Source organism: Neopelma chrysocephalum, unplaced genomic scaffold, assembly GCF_003984885.1.
Source record: "Neopelma chrysocephalum unplaced genomic scaffold, ASM398488v2 Primary Assembly neopelma1_24, whole genome shotgun sequence".
In the NCBI taxonomy this organism is placed as follows: Eukaryota; Metazoa; Chordata; class Aves; order Passeriformes; family Pipridae; genus Neopelma; species Neopelma chrysocephalum.
The window spans coordinates 5,958,249-5,976,717 of record NW_020897693.1 but is presented as its reverse complement, the minus strand read 5'-3'; the positions used below and the strand labels follow the sequence as shown (position 1 = coordinate 5,976,717).

The following is an 18,469-nucleotide window of genomic DNA, read 5'->3' as shown; positions in this document are numbered from 1 at the left end:
TCTAGTTCATTTATTTTATTTTATTTTACCGTATTACTACCCATTTATTCCTCTTCCCTCTCTCCCTCCCCCCTTCACCTTCCTTTTTTTTTTTTTTTTTTAATGAAAATTACCGAAGCGCGTTGCAAAAAAAAAAAAAGGAGGCTCTCCCAGTGCTTTGTGCCACACTGGATCCCGAGGAGGTAACCAGGAAAACCAGCCCTATTGTGTTGTATACCTGTTGTTTGCTGTGGTGTGTAGTGCTGCGTGGCTTGGTGGCGGTGGCGGTGGTTTAATGGGTTTTCGCTGGATTTATGTCGCTTTGCAGGAGAGAATCCGGTTCCCCCTGCGCTGTCTTTAATGGGTTATTAGTTGCAATTGAGTGAAGCAGCAGCGTCCGGAGATAGATCTGTTGTTTAGCTTTTAACATTGCTGAATTCACCCCTTCCCCCCCGCCTCCCCCTGCACGATTATTTACTTTTATATCACGAGGGTGTTGTGGGGTTTTTTTACTTTTTTTTTCCCTTTAGGGAAAAGTAGTTATAGTCTCGTCCCCGTGCGTGTTTCCGGGGGCTGTTTGAATCCCGAGGTTTCCGAGACGTTAAGGGACCCCAGTACCTTGAAATCACAACACTTTCTCATCCTTCCCGAGTAGAGTTTATTTTAAAATGTAGTGACAGATCAACGTTGTATTTTAAGATCACCCACGGCAGGCGAACACATGGTGCGGGAAGATATTGTACGTAAGGAACTAACACGAGAGGGAGAAAGAGAGAAAGAAAGGAAAAATAAAATCCGAAATAAATCTTCGAGAGCGGAGCGCTTGCTGTCATTGCTCCGAAGTGCTCGCGTGGGTTCCTCCTGGCGGGTAACCCCAAAAGACGCGGGATGGAGAAAGGTGAAGGGACTTTAGTGGTGCTTGTAGGTTCTCCGCTAAGTTTGAGGTGGGGTGAGTGCTTTGAAGTTGGCCAGGGACGAGTGCGGGGAGGCACACAAAGCTGCGGGAGCGGCGGCGGCAATGCCGGGAGCGGCCACGGCGCGGCGCTGTCCCGAGGAGCCGCCGGGCTGCGCCGCCGCCTTATCTCTCCCAGCAGAGCCTTCGGATAAAGTTATACGGAAAACTTTAAAATTGATATCGCACCCTAATTTGTGATACACGAGGAGGGGGGAATAGAGCAGTCCATCATCAGAGAGCTCTGTTTACACCTGGGGAAGGGGAGATGCGTGCCGCTTTGTGGCAACAGTCGACTTGGGATTTCTTGCTGCCTTAGCTCTTTGCCGGAGGTCATGCAAATCGACCTTAAAAGAATGCATAAGCCATAAATTAAAATAAACCCTTAGCCAGGGGCTGATCCATAAGTAGACAATACCTAAACTGGACAAAACGGCTTCCTTTGCGAGCTGAAAAAAAGAATAGTGCCTAAACTAAATGCAAAGTAAGTTTTCAGGAAGTATTTCACTTACTATTATTACTGTTATTCTTTTAAAATAAAATAGTGGCAGTTGCAACAAGCCAGCGCAGCTGTTTACAGGCGGTGCTGCAGGATACGAGTGAGGCAAGGTGTGTCTGGTGAAGAGCTTGTTCTTCTCCTGGGTTTCACTACCTTCGAAGCTGTTTATTTTTTTGATTGGGGATAAGAAGCCTCTTTAACCGTATAAGCAATTTGATGTTTTATCTTGGATAATGCTGAAGAGTTTATGACCAAATCTGGGTTGCCTGCAACTGTCACATGCGTGCACACAAGCTGTGTCTGTATATAATAGTCTCGGGGCTTGTTTTTTTTCCCGCAGTTTTTGACAATTGTTCCATTCATGATCCTGAAAGGAATCATCAGTGGGAGCTAATGAGTGTGCCTCTGCGGCTTGCCCTGCTCCGGGGAGGAGCGGGCACCGGCGCTGCCCGCTCGTGTAATGCATGTACGCGTGTACCGGCGGCGGGGTCGCGGCTGGGTGTAGATACGTGAGAGGGAGAGCAGATAGGCGGGATGTGAGCAGGTACTTCCACGCGTGCATTGGCAGCTGAGCTGCCAGAGCGTGTCCCCGAGCCGGGGAGCCCCCGAGCAGCGAGCCCGCGGGGCTGCGAGCCCGGGCAGGGCCCGGAGGTCACTCACAGCCACCCCTCCTGTCCAACCGAGCGCTGTCTCTGCTTCCTGCGGGCCGTCTCACCGTGGGGTTTGCTGCGGTTTTGTTGTTTTGAAAGGACGGGAAGGAGTGAAAGTGGCACCGTGAAAGGACAATTAGTGTTGTGTCTGAGTGGCGGGGGGGGGAGGAGGGCCCGCAGGGAAAGGCAGCCCGGTGGGAGCCTGGGGACGGCAGATTAGTGCTGTCCTAGGGGTGTTTCCCAAAAACATAGAGGGTGAAACTTTCTGTGATAAAGTAATATATCTTCGCCTGCTGTTTGTAGATAAGGTATATGTTTATTAAGCAAATTAAATAGCCTTCGGCACACGGGCGGCACTTTGTTTCTACTGCTTTCTTTTACCCTCATTTTAACATTTTTGCTATTTCTATCTTCAGAGCTGATCGTGAGGACAGAAGAACAGTTCTATCCAGTCCTCAAACAGAGTTTGAAGTCCAAAAATTAACGAATTTCCCTTTCTGTATTCGTGTAATGGAGCAATTTTGAAACCTGTTTTGAGACTTCGACTTGACTTGACTTGTTTTATTGACGTGCTTGTGCCCACTCACTTAATTAAGCCATTATAATACCATAAAGTAAATAATAAGAATGAATGTGAGATATGTGCATGTAGCCTGCCATTACATACAAATATTTCCCTGGAAAAGACTCTTTAAAAAACTTTTTTCAGCACCCCATGATTCTTTGGCAAGATCTTGTGGCAGGTTTTTGTTCTGAGCCAGGATATTTCGCGTGTTTCTGTGCTCACGATGTTACATGCACACTACTCTCAGAATATAAACACCAAGCGTACCTAGCAGCTCATTCTAGTAAAACTAAGAAATAATTATTTATAGTGAGTACATTTAAAAGAAAATAATGAGGTCATTTGGAGTATGCTGCAGTTTGAAGTAGCTCGACACCTGGCAGAAACTACATACGCGTTTTCTTCAGACTCTGCACTATCCATAACTTTTCCTTATAATACATTCTTGTGTTAAGTGAGAAAGGCTGTTTGTAAAACAATCCCCTGGCTGGTTCCAGTGTTGGGTGAAGCTGATCCTGTAATGGCATTTTGTTTTGAACAGTTGCTGTAGTTGAAGTTCCCTCATAAGGTAAGGTGGCACTGGGTCTGAAAGGAGGTCCAAATGCCACATTTATAATTAGACTGCCAATTCAGCACATTGTATCTATTGCTATACAGGGATATACTGCTGTGTCTGGTCTCTCAATAGACTGTATTCAGAATTAGCCAATTCAACTGCTTAAACTTTGGAGTCAAATTTAGAATAGGCAATGAGAGAAGGAAAGAAAGAAAACAATAATGCTTTCTTTTTTTCCTCAGCTAGCTATTAAAAGCCAAAGACTATACGGAAACCAACCCAGGCACTGCTCTTGGAAGCCCTGCGCCGAGCGCAGCCTGGCCAGCCTCGCCTGCAAAACCATTTTGAAGCGCGCTTCTCCGGGGGGAGGGGAAGGTGAGCCCTGGGCATCGCTCCCAGCGCCGCTCTCCAGGCCGCTTCCCGGGCCGCCGCCGGGCGCCCGCAGCCGGGCCGGGGGGGTCGCGGGGCCCAGCGGGGACGGCCGAGCCCAGCCCTGCCCCGGCCGGGTGCGCGTCCTGCCGCCGCCGCCCGGGGAGCTTGGGCTGCAGCGCCCCGGCCCCGCGGGGATCCCCCGGGGGCGGGCTGGGTCCCCTCCTCGGGGCCGAAGCGCTCCCGCCCCCGCGGCGGGCGGGAGCAGCCGGAGCCCCGGGGGCAGGAGCGGCCGCCGCCGGGACCCCCCACGCCCCCCCGGGGCCACCGGGCCGCGGGCTCCGGTCGCTGGCGTCTGTCCTTCTTGTCCCCGCCTGACGGCTCCTGGCTCCTTCCCTCCTTGTCACATTTTCTGTGCCGCTCGCTCTGGTTTCCCCGGCCTCCTCCCCGAGAACTTTAATTCATTCAGCGATGAGCGCGTAAGAGGCCCTTTGGTCGGCAGTCTCGCATCCTCTGCTAAACGCATTATTTTCTCCCTCCTCCTTGCGGCTCATCGCTCCGTCTCGGTGCTGCTGGGAGCATGAGCTGGGCTGCCTCAGCACTCACTTGGTTCCCTTCTCTGCTAGATCGCAGGGTGCAAGCCAGTGCCATGTGTATAACACAGCATAAAGGGAGCGAGACAGATGGCACTCCCTGCACATTCCCAGTTCTCTGCTCAACTTATGTAACCACTTCATTTTTTCCTTTTTGCGTTTACACACCGGTGAAAGAAAGAAGAGAAATAAGAAGAGACCATCAGTTTCATTCGTAAGGCCACTAGCATCTGACTTGTAGAAAATGATAACTGATGTCCAAAGTTAGTTGCCTTCACTTGTCAGTTTGATTTTGTTCACAAGTGGGAACTGCCAGTGCTTGTTCCCTCGCCAGTGGTTTTTAATATGTGGCCAACAACTGTTTGTGGTCACTTCCAGCTGAACTTCTTTTGCTCAACAGGCAAAAAAACCCCTATCCCTTTGGACATGTTTTTTGCATCTTTGACCGTATTTTTATTCAAAAGTATCCACATATCTCTGCGGTTCTTAGAGTCCTTGAAATATCTTGTGGTAATATAGGCCAGAGTTTTGCATGATGATAGCAAATACAAATACGGGTTTTTTTTCTCAGTGGGCATTAGAAAGTTTCTTTAGTCATCTTTTATCTGCTAAACACTGGGATCACCTTGGGAGATACCACTTCAGGAAGCATATCCATTAATCTTTTACACTTGGGTTGATTTCCCCCTTAGAAGCGTATAGATCACACTTAAAAGGCTTCCATTTATTTATTTATTTGTTTATTTATTTATTTACTTCCCAGAACAAAAATTACTTCGGAAAGAAAAGCCACAATGCACTTTTCTTTCCTCCCATTACAGTGGGGTTCTGTATATTTCTTTTTTCCATAGTGTCACTCTAGAGATGAGCAGGCTGGTTTGGCAAAGGCTGTGTGTAATGACTAAAGTTTTCAAAAGTTATGTAAATAGGGGTGTTTGTGTATATATGAGCTATGTCAACTGCAGTGATACAACGACATATTTTTAAAACATTTCAGTGAATACAATAAATCACAGAGCCAGAGCCTTGAAACACTTCTGCATGGTGTCAGAACCTGCAAAAGAAGTACTGCTGTATGATGTATTTGGTAGTTCACATATAGATTATTCATCAAGTAGCAGCAAAACACAGAGGTGCAGCAAAACACAGAGGTGCATGTTTCAGGTTTGTGCTGTAGTAAGCTGATTTCTATTCTTTATTTTTATTTCTGTGTCTTTTTGTGTAAATTTTGTTTACACCATTTTCTATTTTTCCTCAGGTAGAACAGCAAGAGTGAGAACTTTAGAGGACTTGTTACCAAACCACAGAAACTGAACTTTCTTTTGTTTTATATGAGCAATTCAGAATTTTTTAGGCACACAATTCTCCCACAGGATGTATCTGCACCTGAGTCTTTGCAGGCCATGACATCATATTATGAAAACAACCAAATATAATAAAATCCTATCATTAATAGGATTGTGTACTGAACTGGTGTGATGCCTGTATGTAATATGTGTCTTTATTTAGAATTAGTTCTGTAAGAAGAGAGAGATCTGATATACGTATTTGTTGGAAAGCAGCCGATTTCTACAGTGATAAAACTGGATAATTGCATGTTCCTAAAGTTCCTAAAGCCTTTTCACCACAGAAATAGGTGTTCTTTTAAAACATTATTCTGTGACAACAACAAATATTTGTGACATCATTGTAAGAGATTTCCTGCCAATTTTTAGTTTACTGTCTTTCATAAAGTCTAGAGTTCTTTGGCACTCATGAAACTGCTACAGATACCCATCGTATATTCAAGTATTCAGTGAAGTTTTAAATAATTCTCTTTCAATTAGTACAACAGGAACCTGAAAAATGGATTTTCTCTTAAAGAAACAAGAATCAGTACATAGACATTTCTCTCCTGCTTTTGTATATTTTAAAATACTCATATCAGTTTTATGTTTACTGTTTTGTCTTCTTAAATTAAGAAGAAAAAAAACTGTCCCAAGTTTGAAAGTCATTGTTTAGAAATGAGTTCGATCAAATATTTCTTGAACCTTGTGAATTGGAAAGAGTAATATAAAAGTAGGTATATTGTTAAACTAGGTTAATCAGAGTAATTCATTTATGGTGGAGAATGAATCAATTGATGTTTTTTTTAAGTCAAAACATTCCATCAAGTTAATGTGTTTAAGGGTATCATATCAGGGACAGACAGGTACTAGCAGTGATAAAAACCAGATAACCTGCAACAAAATGATTTACAGATGGGTCATTATAGTCTATGGAGAGGTTACACAGATCATATTCTTTAAAAAAAGAGAACGTAGTGCTATAGAGCTAGGAGAATTAAATAAATAGGTCTGAATATTTAATGTTCTTTCTGAGTGACTGGTAGAATTTGTCAAAGCAAAATTTTGTAGCCTTCTTATGGGCAGCATATTAATGAAAGATATAGGAAAGTAATGGATTTGTATTTTAAGTATTTTTATGTTTAATTTACCTGTTTGCTGAAGTAAAGCTTGAGAAATGTTTTGCTTCTTCCTGTGAGAACTTTGTAGTGCATACCTTTAAAATATGCACAAGAATGTTACATCCAAATTAAAAAAAAAAGGTGGAAAGTTTGATATTAGCAATTTATTAGATTTCAGAACCTATTTCATACAGCAAGTGGCTGAGCTGTGTCTTTTCTATCGGTGGTGAGACAGGATGTCATTTAAATATTTTTTCTTTCTTCTTGAGCTAGACAGAAAGGTGTAGTCAATTGTTTCTCCAGTCACTGTTAGACTGACATAAGGCAACAGGAAACTCTAAAACCTCAGAGGTGCAGTATTGATTTGATTCCTAACTGCAAATCCTTCATATCATTGCTCCAAATATCTAACTTTACACCAATATATTACCCATTCTTTTTATAGTGACACCATGCTTAGTAAAAAACTTCTAAGCACTGAGGTCAGGTGTTGAGATTGGATTCTAGTTTATTTTTTATGAATCAGATAAAGATTTCTGTGCATGAGACCGTATGTGAAGATGAGAGAACAAGAACATTTCCATATCAAAGGCAATATATCTGAGGCTGCATAGTAATTAAAATGCAGTGGTTTGGACTCTGTGCACTAGCACTTACGCAGAGCGTTGTTGGGACCTTGTGCAGCATGCAGGCGGTTGTCTCTTGCATACTTCTAGAAATATACTTATAATTTTGTACAAACATTTATGCCAGTCCACACTTTTCTGTGGATAATTTGTATTTCATCCAAACCATTCAAAGTAGAAGTTATTTTTTGAGCAACCCCCTCATTATGGCTTTTGTGCATCAACTATTTTTATTCTGGTTGTTTGTATTTCCTCTTACCAGAATGATGGCTTGTTTATAGTCGTATTTTTTTGTGTATTTCTCTAAGACCCCTTCCATATACCACTGAAATTTTACGACTTGCATAAAATATCTTGTATTAGAAACAAAAATGCTAATATCTTCTTAGATTTATTGAAGATTGTGTGATTTCTTACATACCATACTTTATGGCAAATTAAACGCATGTGCTGGAACATAATATTTTTAATGAAACAATATGTGTTTACTAATTTCAAATAACTGTTATACAACATAAGGAGAATTAATATATTGCTCCAAGGACCTGACATTGTGGGAAAATTGACATAAAATACTGCGGGGTGCTCCCTATCTGGAAACTCTGTTCTGAAATAAATGTGACTTTTAATTCCTGAGTGGATCACCCTGGTGAGGAGCTGTTCCAGAAGGGCTGCTGTTGAATTGTTTACTTCATAAACTGCATTGGTCAGTGTCCCAGTGCGGAGGAGGCAGCGAGTGTTGCAAGTTTCCTCATTACTCACAGATACTCGTTCTACAGAGGCTCTATCCATTAATGCTCCAGAGCTATCGAGGTGAAGCTTTTAGGAAGTCTTTGTGTTTAAACAGATGCTTGCACTGTGAAAGTATTGCCATTTTGCAATCTCGCTTCGTTTTGTCCAGTTTTAGATGATGATTGATGTACTTATCTGTGGGTACTTTGAGCTGGAATACCACCCTTCCAGATGCTGTTCTGCGTGCTTTTCACATCTGAATTATTTCTGTGGATGGGCTTGTTCCACTGAGCTCCTGACCATTTGTGGTTAGTAGAAACCCATGGTATTTTTGCACAAGTGGGGGGGTTAACCTCAGTGTCATGGCCCAATTCCAGCTGAGATAGGATGTAGTTGGCCGTCTACATTCTTCTTATAGTTTTAGCTGGCTCAGTTAATCCTCACTTCCTTTCCTCAGTGCGGTAGAGTTGTGTGCTAAGGACACACAGCATTCTACCTCAGAAGGACCGAATTCACCTGTTGAAGTAATAGGTGAAACTAGATAATGACTCAGATTCTGGGAGCTTTTTCGATAATAGGGGTGCCCTATGTGTGACTGGTTTATTGTTATTAGAATGAACGTTTTGAAGGATTTGATATGTACGGTATTTTAATGTTGAACTATTTCAGAGGAGTATTTTGATATAATGTGGTATTTGACAGATTCTCAGCTGGTATAAAGCAGTGTAACTCTGTTTACTTAAGTGGAAGGGTGCCTTTTTACTCTAGCCACAAGCGCATTCCTTAGGCCATGATGCAGTTCCTTCTGGGTGCAATGGAAAGACCTTCTGGGTGCAGTTTCTGACTGTATGGGGAGGGGGATTGCATGTCAAGGCCCTGTTTGCATTGCATTTGCTGTAGAGAGTAATTTGGTGTCAGTTAGGGTGGAATCATGTTTGCATACATGGTGTTTCTTATGGCTTTACGATGACATCAACAGGAACTCGTCTCATATAAATTGTGCATTAGATCAACTGTCTCTCCATATCTAATCTTCCAGCAGGTCTTCTAGTACAGTATATGCAACATGTGGGGATTCTGACTGCTGACTTCCTGTAATGGTGGGGACTGTAGCTGTGTGTTTCCTTTTTTTATTTTTTGTTTTAATCACACCTGATCTGCCGAGGGCACATTATCTTCTTGGAGGTCCTTTCATATTTTTCTTCTGCTAAGGGGTTCATGTAGGCCATTGAAGTGAAAATGTACTTCATTCAACCTTTAGTGCAAATATATGTAGATGTGTACATGAAAATTTTTTTATGTACCCAAGTAGACGTGTTTCAACATATTTTTAGTACTGATTTTGTTATGGTAGTTCCTACAATTGAAATTTAGTATTCACCTCTGGTTTACATGCATGTGTTCTTAGATTCTGCTATCTACATCTGTTCGCATTGCTTGCCCAAAAGGTCAAAGATGAATTCTAGGAAAACCCTTTCATGCTTTCTGTATGCTCTAGTTCCCATTATGCTACCTGTTCTTTCCACAAAGAAATTATGGTACCCGTGGTATTTCCCTTTGGGAGTAACAATGGAATCTTAATTATTTCAAAACGAGTTAGATATGATCAGCTTTCCATCTTGATTTCATGAACTAGAAGGTGGTTGGCTGGTGTTGGGATGGGATGATGGCTACGAAGACTGTGAGGAGTCAGTTTAGAGAAGCATAGTGAGATGGAAAAATGTGAAACAGAAGAGATAAGAAAGAAAGGTATTGCCAACTAATGGAGTAAGGCAAAGCATATTCTCATTTCTACTGAGCAGTAGTGCAACAGATCTATTGCACTCTTCTAAGTGGTGTTATTTATCTATTTTGATCACTTTTAGAATACCCCAAGTTACAAATCTCTCAGCATACCAGTCAGAGAAAAAAAGAAATGTTTTTGTGCTAGGATATCTACCTAGATTTAAATTATTGAGGGGACAACCACTTTGCTGCCTGAAGGTGGAAGAATGTGCTAATATTTGCCATTCTGGCATCTGGCTACTTTGGACTTGGAGAGTTGATGTTATTAGCCTTTCTGCTTCAGAGCTACAGGTAGATAAGTCACAGGCTCCCTTTATTCTTCAGGAATGACCTCCACAGGTTGGGGATGTGTTAGTTTATGTGTTATCCTGCCTTCAGTTTCTGCATCATAGACATGATGCTCCTGGGGGATGACAAATTTCAGGTAGCCCATACGAGGCAAAAGAATCCCCCTGACTTTTCATCCTTTGCTGCCTCTATATATGAACTCAGTCATAGCGGGGTTGGCTCAGGTGTGTCTCTGTGCTCACCCACAACACTTAACTTAGACTTCAAGGGCCATGTCTCCTGCATGTTCAAGCAGTTTAGTGGGCACTTGTTCCCTGTTTTGCAGACCTTCCCTCAGCTCTTGGTGAAGGCCAAAAGGCTTTTCTTTCCTTGTTGGTTTACACAGTCTTTCCTTGTGATTCCTTTTTTATTTCAGTTGATGAAAATTCTTATTATTTTTAACTTCTCCATCACCTCTAAGCAAGAAAGATTCAATCTGTAATATTTAAGAATGTAACAAAAACTCTAAGTAGCAGTGATAGTGGAGCTACTGTGGTGTGTATTTTAGTGCAGCTATGCTGCCATGTGTTTCACTGGATGAATGGGTGTGCCCACTAACAGTTGATTTGAAAACACCATTGCACAACTCTCTGTGATGGAATGGGATCAAATTACAGACACAAAATCATCTTGATGGTGTAAAGATGAAAGACTTTGAATGCTGTCTGTGGGTGTTATATAGTCTTTTCAGGGAAAGAGAAAGTGTGGATAGGAGAGTTAAAAGGTACCTAAAGAGTAATTACTGAGAATTAGCTAGAGTTTCTAATTTATGAAGTCCTCCCTTGGACAGGCTGAATTCAATTTTCCACAACATGAGTATAACATAACCAAAACCAAAAGGAGCAGTAGGAAACTGTTTTGCTGAATTGTTTGCATGGATGATTTCTAATAGAAGTGCAAACTTTAAGGCGTAAGCTGCTGCTGATTCTACTTCTGATGGATCTCTCTCCCTCCCAGCCTGGTCAAAGAGGCACAGAAATGCCTAGGATAACTGATGAACCAGTAAGAGACAAATCCAGCCCCAAATTGTTTTTGATTGCTCTGTTCCTGTTGTGGAAGACTTTCTATTTCAGTAATTCAGCATGGGATGATTAGATAAAGAAGGTGAACGCTCGTTTCCCCTCACACTGTCGAAGCGTGGCTCCCACATGATACTTCCTGTCTTTCACATATTGTCCCTTTAGCATCAATAGCAACTGGATGCAAATCAGTGTGGCATCTGCTAGTTTGTTTTCAGCTGACCGGGCTAAACAGCACATACGGAATTTACCGCCGGGAGGCTGTGACCTCATCACAGAAAAGTGACATTCCCACAAGTAGGTAATGAAGCACCCCTATTGAGTGTAGCTGAAGTCCAAATCCTCAGTAGAGTTATTACATATTCAATTTAAACAGCGCTCCCAAACTTTAAAGCGGTCCCTTGATTTTTTTTTAAATCCACTCACTGTTGTAGCTGTAACAGCAGCTGTCGCTGGTCTCTGCTGATGCCACACTGTGCTGAATTGGGCCTTCTTGAAAGTGTGTGGGAGAAAAGAAGGGATGAAAAAACAAAGGGAGAGGAAGAGGAGGGGAAGGGATATGAAAGGACAAAGATGGGAGAATGTATAGTATAATTGAACTGAGTAGTGCCTGTAATGCTCATATTGCTGTTTAACATGCATAGAGAATTTCTGTAGTCAGATAGTATTTGGAGGTAGCTTTATATATTTAAATTTTTAAAACTTCTTTATATAGATGGTATAATGTTGTCTTCTAAAGAAGATAACATGCAGTGGTCAAAGAAGTTCCCTTTAGTGCTTACTGTATTCAAGACTGAACTCCATATTCCTTTTCTGTTGCTCTTCGAGTTATTAACAGCAAATTCTTTGGGACACAAGTTACCTGTCCTTGCTGTCTGAGAAAGCAGTTTTCTGGGGAAGGTTTAAGTGGATCAGTTTGGTCATTTTAGTCTTTTTCAGCAAGTGCACATAAATATTGTTTATATGGTCAGCCCATGAATGCTTAGCACGAATCTTAAACATTTTTGTGTTTTACTGATAGTTCTAGCAGCTGATTGATGGCAAATATTGTTGAAAAGGTTGAGATTCTAGATGATCAGTGTAAATTAGTAATCCCAATACACTTGCACACAAATTTGTGATCTGACTGTTGGATGTGAAATGAAATTGTATTTTATGTTCTTTTGATCTTGCTAGTGATGAAGGTTTGAAACTAGCTAAAAGCAAAGCAGAAATCAAATAGGTACTTTAGAACCTGAAGTAGTCAGTTTCTGGGGATGGGAAGGAAAAGAGAATAGTTGAGTGAGAGAAAACGAGAGGTGCAAATGGAAGAAAGGGGATAGGATGAGAAGCAGAGAGACAGGAAAAAACCCTAGGATGTGTGGGGGCAAATCAGCATGAGTGGATGCAGCCTTTCAAGACATACCTAATGACTTTATTCTCCTTCTTCACTTGTACTCTTCCAGTTTCCAAGAACTGAGGATAGGATATCAAAATCAGCATTTTTATCACTCACAGTCAGATGGGATATTAATTAAGCTTAGAAGGGGAGTAATGATTGAACAGCTGTTGATAACTGGGATGTACAACCTCCAGAACTGTGAATATTGTGTTATGTAAAAGGGAAAAAATAGTTTTCTTATGTTCTCAGCTTTCTGGAAAATTGTGCAGTTCTTGTACTTTCAGCAAGAAGTTTTTTTGTGATAGTTCTTTTAGAAGAAGTAGACCGTGGCCTGCAGCCTTCCAGCTGTGCATGCTAGGCTGGGCTGGGCCCACTGCACCATGTTTCAGTAACTGGGGTGCAGGCTGGCCTGTTAGTTGTGTTGCAGAGGGAACCAGTCCAAAAATACAAGAAATGTGAAGCTTTATCATGAAAGGCATTGAGCCACTGAAACTTCCAGGGAAGGATCCATATATCCTCCATGTTTCTTCCAAGAGTGTCCAAGGTTAGCAAGATCATTCATTAGCGTGGCTTCACTGGAATTCTCGAGCACATGAAATATGCCATGGTGCATGTTAATGCTTTTTCTTGGTGAATGCTGTAGACCAGCAAGTGGATCCCCATAGCAATGTTCCATCTGGTTAAAGCTGCTAGATCATGGCAGCTGACTGTCTGATTATTTTAGGATCACTCTATGACTGGTTATGCATGTTCACTATTTAATTTCTATGCCACAGTGTAATACAGTTGTCCAAAGGAGGCACAGCAACCACTGCACAAAATAGCCTTTCACACTTTGTTTCAAGTCTTGTTTCTGATGTCAAGGTGAATGTGTTTCTTTCTATTCCCTCTGAGTTTTTCTGTGCAAGTATTCACTTGATTAATGTGTCAGTATCTTAGGAAGCTTTTTAAAAATTCAGATTCTAATAAAATACCTTTATTTGTGTTTAAAAATATTTTTTTTGCAATGAATAGGGCCCTGAAATGGAAAAAAAAGGTCAGAACATAAAACAAACAACCCCTTTTGCACACAGATAAAAGGCTGTTTAATATTAGCCATGATTTGTTTGATGTGCAAAATAAATTTATTTGCATTTTGCTTTTCTGCTATTTTGCCTGTCCAAAAGCATGCTCAGTGTCACAGTTGGGCCTCACTCTCCTCATGGTGAATTCCAGAGCTGTGGTAAAGGCAATGACTCAGTAAAGAGATTCCCATTTGCCAGGAGCCATTGACAGCCACAGGCTGCCTGTTCTCTGGTGTTGGAACCATGACGAGCATGATCAGATGTGCGAAGAGCAGTTTGCCTCTTGTCACAATTTTTGTATTAAAATAAATAGCAATGATGAATTGGATAGTTGGCATTTATTCCCAATAATTCAGGCAATGATGATTCTTACAACTGAACTCAGCAGCACATGTGTTTTCTCAGCCAGAGGAGTTGATGGGCTTTTGTCCTTTGTCTAGACTTAGGGAAAATTTTTTTTTTGGTTTGGGTGTCAAAAATCTGAACTCGTAATTTCAAAATGGTTCACATCTTTAGAATGAAATTCAGAGTTATTGACTAAGGCAGATAAAAAATTAATTTGCCTGAACTCTTTCAGGTCTCACTCATTACACTCAGGGTTCAAGTCCTGGAAGATACCAAATGCTCTGGTCCTAGTTCAAAAGACTATATAAGCACATGGTGAGCTTTAAAGCCCACGAATAATCTCAGTGGGAATGAGACTATGTATGTGCTTAAAATTCAGCATGTAGTTAAGTAGTTCATTGGATTGGGGCCAATGTGCTTAGCACTTTGGAGGACTGAATCCTTATTCACTAGTGGTGGTTTATATATTTTTTTGGCTTATGAATTTCCTCACTGACCTGCTCCTTTGTTTAATGGTCAGCCCGCAACATGGTCAGGATTAAAAACTTCTGGGGCTTGTTTTGTCTAGAAGTCTATGGATAATCTCTAGAGGGAATGGCTCATTTTACATAATTACTGATGCTAAATAAATATGTTCTTTATAATCAACTTATGTTTAATGTGAAATTGCTAAGATTTTTGATCAGGAGACCAACATTTGACTCAGATTTTATTTCTTCCTTGTTTGAACTACGTTGTTTATCTGCAGAAATTAATAATGCCTGTCTACAGTTAGTATATAAAATTCAGAAAATAAAATATATTTGTTTATATTGACTTTTTTGTTTCCAAATTCTCTCTGTTTTCTGCCACCTTTTTTTCCCCTCATGCTGAAAGAATGTTCTGCAGATAACAATTAGCAGTGGGCTTTATCTGAACTGAGATCTCTAAGCAGTCAGATATTTGGTCTTGACTCAAAATGTCTTGGCCACGTAAGGTAATGGTTCTAATTGTTTTCCTCCTCCTCTCACCTGCTCTGCAACAAAGCATAATCTTGGCATTACCTCTGTAGTGTTACAGAAGCCAGAGAATCTTTTTCTCTTATTGTGTGATTATTGTCAATTATATATTAATTTTAAATAAATTTTTGTCCATTTTTCTCTAAATTTTGACAAAACATCACGAAAGATGAACTGAAAAAACTGAATTTAAGAAAAAAAAAGAATCTTGGGGAAAATCCTAGATATCTTGAGAAAAGGTAATGGATACCATTTCTCCTCAGCAGGAACAAACCTTGGTCTTTTCAAACCACAGAGGAGAGAGACTTTCATTGTCTCTGTAAGAGTTTTTGCTTGCTCTCACCAAGATGGAATAGGGGTACAGTTAAGTGCTAGCTTAAATCTTGACTGTTTGTCTTTCTTTTTATGCTCTGTCTTTAAAATAGCTGAGGTAAAGTATTTATATAGCCTAGATTAGAGTGTAGACAGGCATGTTGTTGCATGTCTAGCTGGAGGGACAGAAGAAATCATACGTTTAGCTCCTCTTTCTTGCCTCTCAGCTGAGGTGCAGCAAATGACTGTGTGAATGCTTCAAATGTAATGTCACTGTGTGGCAAAGGGAGTTTGTTGAAACCACAGCTCAAACCATACAGTGTCTAAGTGGAGGGACAGTGAGTTCTAGCAGGGAGAGCAGTGGCTTCTTAAACAGTTCTGGTTGCATTCACAAGAGCAGGAACAACACACGCCTCTGATGTAGCTCAAGGAGCAGTGGGCGCCAGGACTTAGGGCGAGGGAGGAGAACTTGGCGTTATCTATTGTTTTGATGCTGCCACAGACTATGATTACTAACATGTTACTTTACTCACAGTGCCCTTCTTCCCTCTTGTGTAATCTACTTAAGACTACAAGGTATAAAGAATGTCTGTAACTCACTGTTTGCACCATGGTTATCATGTACGTTCTGGGAACAAAGGCTAAGAGTTGCAAATATATGAGCAGATAGGTTTTAATCCTGCTATGTGGACTTGTGCTCCGAATCTACCAGAAGAATCTAATTTCCAGTTCAGTGTCAGTAAGGTACTGCATGATTAAACCACAACTTGTTTTTTTGCCAACTACCAGAGATTCATTGAAGGAGGATGGTGAAGCATAGATACTTTTAAAAACATTTATCACTTTATGACTTTTAAAATCAGATGGCCCAAGAATGCTTTTAAGAAATTTGAATGATAAAAATGTTCTCAGTTTTATGAGTAGTGCCAAATAGATCAAAAATTGTGCCACTGACATTTTTATCTCAATCTGAGTTCAATTTTCTGTTAGTGATGACTATTTTTTTTTTATTTTTACTATTATTCTAAAGGTTTATTCAGCTTGACAGTTGTAGGATTAAGCTTTACAAACAAAAGGATAATATATCCTATGTTTACAAGTTAGCCAGAGGCCAGGTTTTATAAACTTTAAAAATACAGCTATTGCTAGTTTATAAAATAGAGTAGTCAGCTTTCCAAGAGAGAAAATAAATCCAGCAATGGAACTGATTTCCATGGGAGCCTGGTACTCATGTATAATAATATATTTTGACCTAAAGCAATGTTACACACGAATCTTAAAAATGTTTTGAAAGAGGTAAAAATATGGAGCACAAAGCAGAGACATATGGGACCTGATTCTCTAAGTACCTCATCCCTCCCATGAGACCCTTTAGCTTTGTTGAAAGGGGCACTGAGCAAGTGACATTCGGTGTCATTCAGAACAGGGGGCACATAAGATTTTGGAATCTGATCTTTCCAGTGCTTTCTGTTGTGTGCAATGGTTTTCATTAGTCAAAATCTGATAATAAGTTCATAGGCAGGCCTGTAAACACCTGCGTTAGCAATGGAGAAAAGTATCTTATGTTTTCTGCTGAAGGCCAACTAGCAATAGTTTTAAACTTAAAATTTCAACTCAAACCCGAGCTCCAAATGTCAGAGCAAGCAAAATGATAAATTCTGGAAAAGAATTTAAGATGCATCAGTTGGCACAAATATCTTTACTTGCATACATGAAATTTAAAGGAATTCCACATAAACACAGACTCCTGTTTTATCATTTACAGCATAGAAATAATTAGTCTTCACATCAGCATAATTGTATTTACAACAGATGAAGTGAACATCTCAGATGAACTATGGCTGCAATGCAGGGCATATTTATTCAGTGTGTTTTCTGTTATTTATTTATTTATTTTGTTGTATTTTATTTTTATGTTTAGTAATGGTGCTATATTTAAGAAATCAGATTTGCCAGTGACTCCAGTGCACAGGTCTCCTGTAGCACCGAGGAGGTGCTGCCCTGTTAGTTCTCAGTCTTGTCACTTCTGGGGAACAGCAGTGAAACTGTTTGTTCCTGACAGCAGACAGCCCCACTGCAGGGCCCTGGTTTCATGTTACATTAAGTATTAGCGCTGTTCTTTCAGGAGCTATTATGCTGTGACATCAAAGATTGTCTGACAGGGCAGTTGTAGGTTAGCACTGAAGTTGTCTACTGAAATTTTTAAGAATGGAATTAAATATATATGATCAGATTTAATATGAGAGTTCAGAAACTGCATATAAAATGGAGTTCGTGGTTAAAGAAAGCTGCAAGAATAATTATTTGGTTTGGCCTATTTGTCCTTTCTTGTCCAAGGCAATATTATTGCCTTTAACTTCTACAGCAGTTCCAAAAATACTGCCATATGTTAACATTTTTGTGCAACTGCTTATTTTCTGAAAAGTGTTGTGTGAAACGGGAGGGAAAGGTCTTTTATAAAATAAGTGTTCAGTATAGCCCCTGCAGTGCTTATATAAATTAACCCTTGAACAATAATTGTAATAGCCCAAATTCTTTTTTTCACTGATTGCCTAATTACTTAAAAGGATCAAGATACACATTTTAAATCGTAAGACAAAATTTAAATAGTGATCAAAGGCTTAATAGTGATTACTTAGACTGGCATCTTTTTGTAAGAGAGAAGCTGTTGCTGTGCATAGATTGCAATTTCAGCTATTGTCCTTTGGAAATTCTGAATCAAGTTTCTGTGTGACTTAAAGGGAAGATGATAGGCATTTGAAACTTACTGTCTGTATAGCTGTTCAGGACAAAAAAAAAAATCTTGAACATGCGCAACTTCAAATGTTCCTGTAGATTCTTATGTGGTGAAATCAGCATTGCTACAACTATAAAATTACTATTATGCTCTGATGAGGCAAGTTCAGTGACAGGAAATATCAAAATTAATTTTGGAAACACATGCCTGCATATTTTTGATTACGTTACTGAGGCATTTGTTCCATTTAGTATCAAGCAAGTGAATCATCTATTAAAAATGAAAATGTGTACAATAGAGTAGTATTTTTCAAGTAAAAAAAAACCCCAAACCCCACCACAACTTAGAAGTAGAAAAATACTGTGAAGTCATAAGACACAAGACACCAGTGTAATTTTAGCTATCTATTTAATACTTTTAGGCATGAGAAAAATTACATAAAGAAAGTACCTCTTTCTTCTTTGTAGTGGGATTTTTCCCCCTCTGTCTTCCTTCCTGTCTTCCTTCCTGTCTTCCTTCCTGTCTTCCTTCCTG

At 40.4% G+C, this 18,469-nt stretch overlaps 1 protein-coding gene across 4 annotated transcripts in view; it reads left to right on the top strand.

Moving 5' to 3' along the window:
• Positions 1–18,469, top strand: part of SOX6 (SRY-box 6) — a 376,930-nt gene that overhangs the window by 4,345 nt on the left and 354,116 nt on the right. The window contains exon 1 of one of the 4 annotated variants that reach the window (XM_027700982.1): positions 127–182. The exons of 1 other annotated variant lie outside the window; for it this stretch is intronic. The gene's annotated coding sequence lies outside the window, so the exon portion shown is untranslated. Of the gene's footprint in view, positions 1–126; positions 183–905; positions 924–1,090; positions 1,416–18,469 lie in introns of those variants that run through there. 2 more of the 4 variants (XM_027701004.1, XM_027700971.1) reach the window with 2 other exon arrangements.